This window comes from Papaver somniferum, unplaced genomic scaffold (genome assembly GCF_003573695.1).
Source record: "Papaver somniferum cultivar HN1 unplaced genomic scaffold, ASM357369v1 unplaced-scaffold_15, whole genome shotgun sequence".
NCBI classification, from domain to species: Eukaryota; Viridiplantae; Streptophyta; class Magnoliopsida; order Ranunculales; family Papaveraceae; genus Papaver; species Papaver somniferum.
This window is the reverse complement of record NW_020624376.1, coordinates 5,086,664-5,097,720: the sequence shown is the minus strand read 5'-3', so window position 1 is coordinate 5,097,720 and position 11,057 is coordinate 5,086,664. Positions and strand designations below refer to the sequence as shown.

At 34.9% G+C, this 11,057-nt stretch overlaps 1 long non-coding RNA gene across 1 annotated transcript; it reads right to left on the bottom strand.

The window, feature by feature from the left end:
• Positions 1 to 5,386: 5,386 nt before the first annotated feature.
• On the bottom strand, positions 5,387 to 8,157 carry LOC113335532. Its single transcript, XR_003353399.1, has 4 exons — positions 8,015 to 8,157; positions 7,545 to 7,878; positions 5,958 to 7,458; positions 5,387 to 5,670 (listed from the first exon to the last, which is right to left on the bottom strand). It is a non-coding gene; the product is annotated as an uncharacterized LOC113335532 (long non-coding RNA).
• Positions 8,158 to 11,057: the final 2,900 nt, after the last annotated feature.

Below are 11,057 nucleotides of genomic sequence, written 5' to 3'. Positions count from 1 at the left end.
GAATATCAGAGGCCCTAGAAGACAAAAGGCCAAAGATAAACTCAGAAGTTTAGTCCATAGTTTTATCCCAACTTTAGTGATTCTTGCAGAACCAAAAGTAAAATATTCTACAACCTTTTGTAAAAAATTAAGATTGCCAGGTATGCATTATGAAGCAATTCACAACATAACTGATACAAGGAAAGGAAATATCTGGATTTTGTGGAGTGCATCAATTAAGCCTCCAACTTTAATTTCTAGTACAGCTCAATCTATAACAGTGTAAGTGGGAGGTTCTCTTATTACAGGAGTACATGCTGCTAATCTGACTTTTCAAAGGAGAGATTTATGGGAATATATATTAGACTTAAGCTCACATAACAAGCCATGGTTGACAATATGTGATTTTAATGCAGTGATTAAGGAAGAAGAAAAAAAGGGAGGATTAAAACCATTGAGAATTTCCATGTTGAAGTTTAATAACTGTCTTCACAGCAGTGGTTTAATTCAAGCACCAAAAACAGTTTTAAAATTCTCTTGGAGTAATAATAGAGCTGGGAAGAAGAGAATAGTAAGTACTCTTGATAGGGCAGTCTTCAATGATAAATGGGTTGACTTGTATCCTCGCTGGGGTTATCAAGTGGGAGCTAGGGAAATATCAGATCACAGCACTCTATATGGAGAAAATGCAAATATCTCTAAACCAGTAAACACTCCATTCAGAGCTCTTAAAGTTTGGAAGTCTCATCCAGATTTCTTAAACATGGTAAAAACATCATGGAATGTAGAGTTACAAGGGAATGCTATTTTTGTTTACATGAGTAAGTTAAAAAGATTAAAACAAGAAATAAAGGTTTGGAATTGGTTTGTATTTGGAGATGTTAATAAGAAGCTTAAATAAGCAGAAGAATAGGTGATGACTAACTCTCTAGCTTCAGATGAAACACCATAGAATATTTTTTTGTTGAATAAACTTATAACAGCAAGAGGTAAACTTGAAGTTCTTACCCAGCCACAAAAGGAGATAGTTCAACAGAAATCAAGAGTAATGTGGTTAAAAGATGGTGCCTCCAATTCAAAGTTCTTTCATGTTAATTTAAGAATAAGGCATACTCAAAATATGATTGTTGAACTAGAAAATGAAGAAGGAAATATCATTTCAAACCCAAAGGAGATATCAGAAGTTCTTGTCACTCACTTTGAAGACAAAATCAATTACCAAGAAGTTTATTTTGAAGATAATTTTTTTGATAATATACCTAATGTGGTGAGTGAAGAAGATAACACTACGGGAAAAACATCGATCAACTACTCCAGAAAAGAGTTGTCATACGATATACGATGACGGATATCCATGGGTTGCACAGGGGGGTTGTAGAAAGTCTTCAATTCTTTGCAACTCTTCAATACTAGTCGTAAACACGGTTGTCGTTCCATTGTATACCACGCTTTTTTCAGTTGTGAATGTCTTTCGAAGTTTCCTCTTAATGCCTAACACAACTCATACCTGGGTTGTGAAAATAACTTCTACACTACACTTGTTGGGATTGTAGAAATTTCTTTGACAACTATGGTTAGAGTTGTATGTGAATTCTTTGACAACAATTGTTTGAGTTGTGTCACTTATTTGATAACAATTGTTAGAGTTGTATGTCATCTCATTGACAACTTGTGCTTTAGCCGTATGTCACTTCTTTGACAACTTTGGTTTGAATTTTATGTCACTTCTTTGACAACTATGGGAAGAGTTACATGTCATTTCTTTGACAATTGTAATTCTGAGTTGTGGTACATATTCGATTTGAAAAATAAAAATAAAAATTGAGAATTTAAATACAAAATTAGATTTGTAATACTTTAATAACCATGAAAGAAAGATCAGATTTCCAATTATAATCAATATTCACTAGTCCAGAAAGGGATATAAATCACGCTTTTAAATGACAAATTAATCACGTTAATAATGTTTCATAGAAAAATTCAGTCATATAACATGAAAATAATAGGGTTCATCATTTAACATAAATAAACTATCATTCTCAAACGTGATAATTTACCATGTCTATGATAAAATAATGAACCAGTAAATGACATAATAAATTCGACACATATATCAGGTATTTTTACACCCACCTCTAGTGTAGTTATGGCGTACCTAAAAGTGGCTAGCCACGTATAGGGCCATGTTTCCACAAAGCTAATAATGGTTAGCCGTCTCTAATAATGGTTAGCCGTCTGTAGTCTCGATTTTCTGGAAATTGAGTTCGTATTGATCTAACGGGCTATGATTAGTATCTGCCTCTCTCCAATGCAAAACAAACAAACTAAACCCTAGTTATTTCTCAGTCGGCCTCCTCCATCCTTTTCGTTTTCTCTAGCTCACAGCCAGAACCTCGCAGCCAAATTCGATCTCTCTCTCTCAAAATTTTGTTCCCAACCATAACTGGATCTTAATCTTTCTCGTTTCGATCGACGTTTGCAGTTACTGCTACTTGTTGCAATGCTCGTACTTTTAAGCAAAACCAGGTCTTATCTGGTGGATTTCATTAATGAAGATGATCAATTATTCTCACAGGTCTGCTCCAATCCTGTTACTAGGTGAAGATCGAAACTACAAATTTCGATCAATCCAACTTCCACATCCAAGTATAATCATCTTTATCTGACTCTTCCACCAGATTTGGTTTTGAATTTAAAAACCCTAGATTTTTATATGTAGGCTGATTTTGCTTTGTTTTTTTTTTCTTTATAGGTTTTATTAATTGGTTTCAGAAACAACCTAATGGAAACGATGAGGTAATCGTTTCTTCAATTACTGTGGAATTGTATATGGGTTTTGTGAATGGATTGTTCAAAATTCTTATTTTGGGTTATGGGTTTGATCTGTTTTTCAGCTAGAATTACTAATTGAATGGTGACTCTACCGTTTTGTGTATTTGTTGGTTATACATGGGTTTTGTAAATGAACTACTAAAATTTCTTGCTGTGAGTAAAATGTTTAAGGTGAATTTATGGTTTTAATTTTAGTCAGTGGTAGTAGTAGTGGAATTTTGGTTGAAAAATGGTGGAGAGTTTGGTACAAATCTTGTTTTAAAGATCAAATCATGTAGAATAATATGTTGTGAACCAGGGCATAATATTTTACATAGACTATAGGTGTTACTTTGTGGATGTGCTAAAAACTTGCTCTCATTGCCATCTACATTATATAATTAACAAATTAGTTTAACATGATAAGCATTTGTGTTTTGTAGACAAGTTATACTCGAAAACTTAACTATAAATAGTACACGGTGCTTCATTTTCCCTTGATTTCACTTCCTATAGTCCTACTAAATTTTACCCAAGTTCCCACTATTGATTCTCTACTTATTGCTATATTTTGCCTTTTCATTTTGTTATTTTGGCAGAACATGGAAGGTCCTTGATGAGTCTTTTCTGTCCACGGCAGGTAAGTGGACAGATTTATTGCGTCACTGCTTTCCTTCTGTTTCCGCATGGTGAAAATATTTCAACTATCAGTTCAATTTTGCAATTGGACATATTATATATGCTTTCCAATGCATTGCAGGCAAGTTTCAGACATAAATTGGGAAGCGTTGGCAGCTGAGATCATTTCTAGAAGAAACTCAAGGTTGGGAAATAACGTTTGAGAGTGAACTCTCAATTCCAGTGCTTGTTTTTTCGTTCTCAACTGGTTAAGCTCATTTTTGCATCACCAGTTTTAGCTAAACCTCACCCTATAGAACCTTCCTAGCTCACATTTGAGTTTATCAAATATACAACGGTATACAGTCAGTGATGTACTAACCATATAATTTTCTAGGAATGGTACCCGACTTACATGATTCACCTTTTGAGGTATAGAAAACCAACCAACTTGTGCCTGTGATTTTCCTCTCTCTCTTTTTATTTGTTCCTTTTTCCTGGGGGATGTGTCATGTGGCTAGTAACAGTAAGAGCAGTATGTTGTTAAGCAGAGCTATGTAAAATAATAAGTTGTGAGGCAGAGCTATCTAAAATAATATGTTGCTTATTTTAAACAGGTTGGTTTGACAGAGCATTCCTAGATAATTGTTTGGATCTGTCATAAGATGCAATTGACTCTATATCATTGATTGGGCTGCAGGGTTATGAGCTGTCGGGTCAAACGGAGCCATATATCAACAAGGTACGTTTTCTTATCTGGCTATTGCTTTGTATAAAGTTGTGGTAATTTCCCTTGCTTAGTTGCATTGTGAGTTTGACTTCCATCATGTAAAACAATAGATATATAACTGGGAACTAATATTAGTCAATTCCTGGATAGTTGTATACTCCATAGATAACTGAATAAATTTTCCTTGTCATTGTTTGATGCAGGTTAATAGTATTGATAGTAATTGTTGCAGTGGTAGCTAATGATCTTATTATGGGTAACTTTTACTTTGGATTTTTTGTGTTGCAGTTGTTGTGTATAGTCACATTCAGGTAAAAATAGAAATCTATAATGTGTTCGCTAGTATTTAAATACCAGGCTAATTGAGTTTTATTTCCTATGCCTTATGTTGTGGGTATTAGGTTTCCTGAAGAAAATTGTCGGACCCATCTTAGTCTATAGATCTGCCACCTTTACCGTAGCAAGGTAATACAACTTTTACACATGTTCAATGTGAACTATTGCCTTTTGCATTTTAGTTTCTGTAACCTCTTGATATCCTACCATTTTGTTCTCAATCTTGCACTTTTTTCAAAAATATGTTTTTGTAGGCATATTGGCGTCGTGGCAAAGCTTCCTTTTACTGTAAGAATCAAGAGGTCATCGGTTAATACGATGGAGGAGTAATTGGTGATGTTTCAAGAAAAGGTGACAAATTACAGTGGCAATGTGACAGAAAATTGAATTCAGTTTTAATGTTCAATGTATCTTTGGGTTGCTAGTAGGTATCTTTCGATTTGTAATCGCAGATTCTATTTTAAACCTCATGTTGGGTAATCAATCAAGTTAATTTTAACCGATTCTATTTCACTTTTTTTAAGCAATTTTGTTTATGTCCAGATTGAGTTTAAACAAAACTACAATAAGATACATCAAATCTGAATCTGATTGGATTTTAGGTTCACAAAATTTGAATACCCAAGCCTGATTCAGTACCCAAAAAATGAATTATTTTCTGAATTATTATTATTATTTTCTGAATATAGATTCTCGTTTGAATTATTATTATTATTTTCTGAATACTAGATTCTCGTTTGAATTATTATTATTATTTTCTGAATATAGTATTTATAGCAGATATCAACCGTTATTTTATTTTGCAAATAATTATCTTGATACTTAATAACGACTTATGTATGTGATTTTAAGTCACAAATTTTATTTGTCATATTTTATGACGCTGTTTATTTGTAATTTACAAAGAGTCACACCAAATAAATAACGGTTCGAATAACAAATAAAAACCGTGTTAATTCATGTTTTATAACAGACTTTATTCGTGATTTATAGCCCCTTCTGGACTAGTGATTGTTTGTTACTACAAAAGATCCGTTTTACAGAACTTCGACATTGAAAAAAATAATCTAATAACACTTTTGGTTTAGTAAAACCCTTCTAGCTATTCTTTCTCAGCTTCAAAAATCATCTCAACCCTTGGAATCCTATTGTGGGTGACATTGTGACTGCAAGCTTCAGATCCAATGGCAGAATCTCTGTAAAACACAAGTGAAAACTTAATTGAGTAAACCAAGATAACAACCCAATATAATGAATAGTAAAGAGTGGCGCCAGAATCATGTTATATTGGTGAATTGGATACCTAGAGAACTGATTTGGAAGTTGGAACCATGTTAGACTCTAATAGACTTAGAAAAATGGAACAAAGAGCCACACCAATAGCTACTAGTAACATAGCTAAGTAATGCAGGCACCAGAAGATGACAAATAAAACAGAACACTCTAAGACTAATCCCAAGTATAAGTTTTTAGACCATACAACCTGAACTGCAGCTGCAAATGTTTCAGCTTCATTGCTCAATATCAGTACCAATTTCAGCTTTACCTGAAACACATCGTCGTAGCTTTACCTGAAGAATTTCCAATTTCATGTCAACTCAATCACTAGCTCAAGCTCAGGTTACAAGCCTAGCCTGCAATCATCACAAGCTCTAAGCAGCAATATCAGATCCCTTGCAATCTCCGTTAAGCTCACTGCAACGCACCTGCAGTTTCATTGCAACCAGATAACAGCATCTTCCTTAGCCAAATTCATTCTTCAGCACCGCCGGAACCTACCTGCAAACCAACTCTTCAAGGCCATCAGCTGCTCAAACCAAAATAAAAGGCAACATCAGGCAGCCAGCTTGCATCAGAGGCTGCAGTCACGTTATAAATTAGTACAAAATGAAAGACATTAAAGAGCTGAACAAAGTGGAGTCCATAGCTATTCAAATATTCAATTCATAATTCATGAAAGAAATAAAACTCATTTAAAACACAAGAGCTACCACAACTCTGCAAAAACTAAAGAATAAAATAGAAGAGGATATGAAGGTTTATATCCTCTCTTTTCTTCATTCAAGTTTATTTCGAATACTTGCATGTTATCCAATTACATTTGGGCTTGGTTCCATGTCTTTTTTTATAAAGTGGCCAGGTGTGAAATGCGCACTTCTTCAAAGATCAATAAGTACACGAATTCTGTGGAAAGAACTCTGCTTCTTCGCGCCCATGGATCAAGTATAGAAAAAAAACAAAAAATACTTTTTCGAATGTACAGATACATGAAAACATCTCTATAAACCCCCCCTTGATGGCGATTCAATTAGAAAACCAGTTCTATACATCAAATTTCGTCTTTACTAATTGAATGTACAGATACATGAAAACATCTCTATACAGGAATTCAAGCATTCAGACCTATAACCCCATCAGTATTACGCTACTAGGCCTCTTTTAGCCCAAAATGTTATGGGACAAGATACAGATTCTTCATTTTACCATTATCAAAGAACTTGTTACTTGTTGTTTCATTATGTAACCAATGACATCTAGACAAATCATACTTTTTCAATCAAATAGATGATTATAAAAGGATAGAACAATAAGAAACCAGTCTATGAATCTAGATTATGATGATTTTGTTCTATTCGTGGTTTATATATCAATAACGGATAAATATGTGTCTGTGGGTATGATGCAACTAATAAAGGATTGATGGAGATCCATTTTATGTCTTATACATAATCTGATTAGCTGTGTGTTTAGAATACTCATGTCTAACATGAAAGCTCTTGAACAAAACTAGCTGCACGTCAAAAAAGGGAGAAAAAGCTATAACATTGGGTAGTAGTCTACTGAAGCATGAAAGTGCTGAATATCATTAGAAAAATTAACAGTTCAAGATCTACTACTGTGATATCAATAGATCCCTGGAATACAAGAGATGCCTTTGTTATCATGGTTTTATCTACAAAGAGGTCCATCGACATTGATAAAACCTACAAAAAACAGCAATTACTTGGATATACAATGATAAATATAACTGTCATATCAGGGATGATATGAAAGAAGTTAAACCCAGCACCTCTGCGTCCAGCTTACTGCCAAAAAGTACTGCAAAATCTGGTACTTGGGTTAAGAAAGGGTCTTTTGAACCACCGACATCCACAATTTTTACAGCATACATGTGCAGATTAACTATCTTCGAATTCTGGCAAAGAAACACCCCTAGAAATTCATGTTAGAGAGAACCAAATAAACAATGAATGAAGAAATTGCATTCGCCATATAATTTCTCTATCACAAAGAGTAAAGAACAAAGTAGCAGTAGTAGTATGTAAATAGATAGTAGTTCTTAGATTTCTGATTCTCGTCAAATTCAGCGTCTTCTCCATGTTTGCTCAAGTTAAGCACCAACCCTAGACAGAAGAAGAATGAAGAAGAAACAATCATAATCGGTACAAGAAACAAAACAATAAATCACCCAAACTCAAAGGTAATAAGTCATTTCCAAGGGAATCGAAATTGAAAAGTAAGAAAAACAAAAATCTGTACCAGCACAAGCAGATCGACCCACAGATTCTTCCTTGTAATTCGATGGAAAAAGCTTGAAATCTGTAATCACCCATCTCTTCTGAGACAGAGAATAAATCGAATTAGACTTGAGGTTGAATTCAGTTACGGTTTGAAGAACAGGCGGTGCGGCTACGATGTGGTCGGGCCATATCATTCAAGTATGTGACCCATCTTTAAATAGTGACACATAGATTTTTTTCTCCAAAACGGTTTCGTTACCTAACATTTTGTCTTAACTTCCTATATTTTTTCAAAAAGGGAAAACAGTTACGGGGACTTAGAGGGGGCAGGTTTTTAATTTGAATAGGTGTCAAAATATTAAGAGGGGCCACATACAAAATATATGTGGCCCGACCACATCATAATCCGAGCCGAAGAAATTCGAGTTCCCAAATGAATAAGAAGTGGGTTTGTCTGCTAAGGGTTAGTATCAGATTTGGGTTTTGATGATTGTGCTGCTGAATCGAGTACCAGATGAGGAACTGCCGTTTAATTGGATCTGTATTGGAGATGTTAAGGAGCTGTAGGTGGTCTTAAAGTATGCTGTCCAATTGTTCAAAGTGATGAGTTGAATTGAATCTGGTTAAGAAGAATAAAATAGAAGAACGGGTTTGAGGCTGAAAACTTGTTCTGTGGGTGGATTTCTGGTTTATAAAGACCAGATGTTGCTGGTGTTTGCACTCAAATCCAAATTCATCCACCAGCCAACATTCCTGATCTGATGTAACTCTAAAATACGCGTACAACCCATCCCTCAAAGATTTATTTTTTCTTCGGAGATTTTGATTTTGAAATTTAGGGTTTGTTTTTTTTCAGCTCAACATTGAGATTTGGGGGGTTTTATTTTTGTTTTGAAATCTAGGGTTTGAAATCTACAACTTCCGTAAGTTTTTTACATAGAAATTGAGAGCGAGAAAGAGATTTGGTGGTAGTTAGAAATTTGTGGGTTAGGGTTTTCTTCTGTCAGGAGGTGGAAGACGAGAGAAAGAGTAAGGGAGGAAGAGATGAGAGAAACAGATTAGAAAAACTGAAGGAACCGAGAGAAAAAAAAATGATCCTTTTGTATAAAGGGAATTGGACGGTAAAGATTTAATGAAATACATTCATACGGATTATGAAAAATCTATGGATGGTAAAGATTTGATTTAAAACTGTCATAAGGATCAAGGCAAGTGTGTTTTTTTTGTGCTTTCTCTTTGTGTTAATACGAATTCATGTTTTCGGTTTAATTATCAATCTTCGACATGAAAAAAAATCCAAAAAAAATATTAATAAATCTAGGACATTCTTATCGACATTCGGATATAAAAAAATCCAAAAAATATATAAGAATGAAACGGGAAAATGAAAAATGAATTCGATAATTGGTGTGTTTCTTTGTGCTTTCTCTTTGTGTTTTTGTGCTTTCTCTTTGTGCTTCCGGTTTGAATTTCGACTAGTCGCATAGGTCATGGAGTAATTTTGACAAGTCATGAAGTAGCTTTAGTTCACACTGGTAAACTCAGGTTATAAGATTACTAAAGATGGACCACGAAATTCAGGATGGTTCTGACTTCAAACTTAGCTGGATACATCATCAAAATCGATAAATATGAAGCTCAATGTTGATTAGAACTTCAAATGTGGTATAACGGCATACAAACTATGAGCCAAGAAGCTCCGGGAGGGTTCCGAATTCAAACTTAGCATGATACATCATCGAAATCGATAAATATGAAGCTCATTGTCGATTCGAACTCAAAATGTGTTATAACGACATACAAACTAAGAACCAAGAAGCTCTGGAAGGGTTCAGACTTCAAACTTAACATGATACATCATAAAAATCGATAAATTTGAAACTCAGTGTCGATTCGAACTTCAAATGGGGTATAACAGCATACAAACTATGAACCAAGAAGCTCCGGGAGGGCTCTGAATTCAAACTTAGCATGATATATCATTGGAAGTAATAAATATGAAGCTCGGTGTCGATTCGAACTTCAAATGTGGTATAATGGCAAACAAACTATGAACCAAGAAGCTCCATGAGGGTTCGGACTTAAAACTTAGCATGATACATCATCGAAATCGACAAATATGAAGCTCATTCTCGATTCGAACTTTAAATATGGTATAACGACATACAAACTATGAACCAAGAAGCTCCGTGAGGGTTCATACTTCAAACAAGTCGGAAAATTCGTAAGAACGATGAATGCCAACCATTCATAGGTAAGATTACATCGGAATATTATCTGAAACCTTAAACGAACCCTATTCTGTCATATTATATGCATACGCTGGCTCCGAGATCGAAACCTGGCCGTGAGTGAACTACTATAAATAGGAAACTTGGTAAGAACGATGCATCCATCCATTTACAGGTAAGATTCCTTCGGAATATTCTCCGAAACCTTAAACAAACCCTATTCTGGCATATTGTATGCATAACCTGGCTCCGAGATCGAAACCTGGCCGTGAGTGGACTACGATAAGTGAGCAACTTCGTAAGAACGATGAATCCATACATTTACAGATAAGATTCCTTCGGAATATTATCTGAAACCTTAAACAAACCCTATTCTGACATATTGTATGCATACCCTGGCTCCGAGATCGAAACCTGGCCGTGAGGGAACTATTATAAGTCGGAAACTTCGTAAGAACAATGAATCCATCCATTTACAGGTAAGATTCCTTCAGAATATTCCCTAAAACATTAAACAAACCCTATTTTGACATATTGTATGCTTACCATGGCTCCGAGATCGAAACCTGGCCGTGAGTAAACTACTATAAGTTGGAAACCTGGTAAGAAAGATGAATCCATCCATTTACAGGTAAGATTCCTTCGAAATATTCCCCGAAACCTTAAACAAACCTTATTCTGGCATATTGTATGCATACCCTGACTTCGAGATCGACACCTGACCGTGAGTGGACTACTATAAGTAGGAAACTTCGTAAGAACGACGAATCCATTCTTTTGCAGGTAAGATTCCTTCGGAATATTTCCCGAAACCTTAAACAAACCCTATTC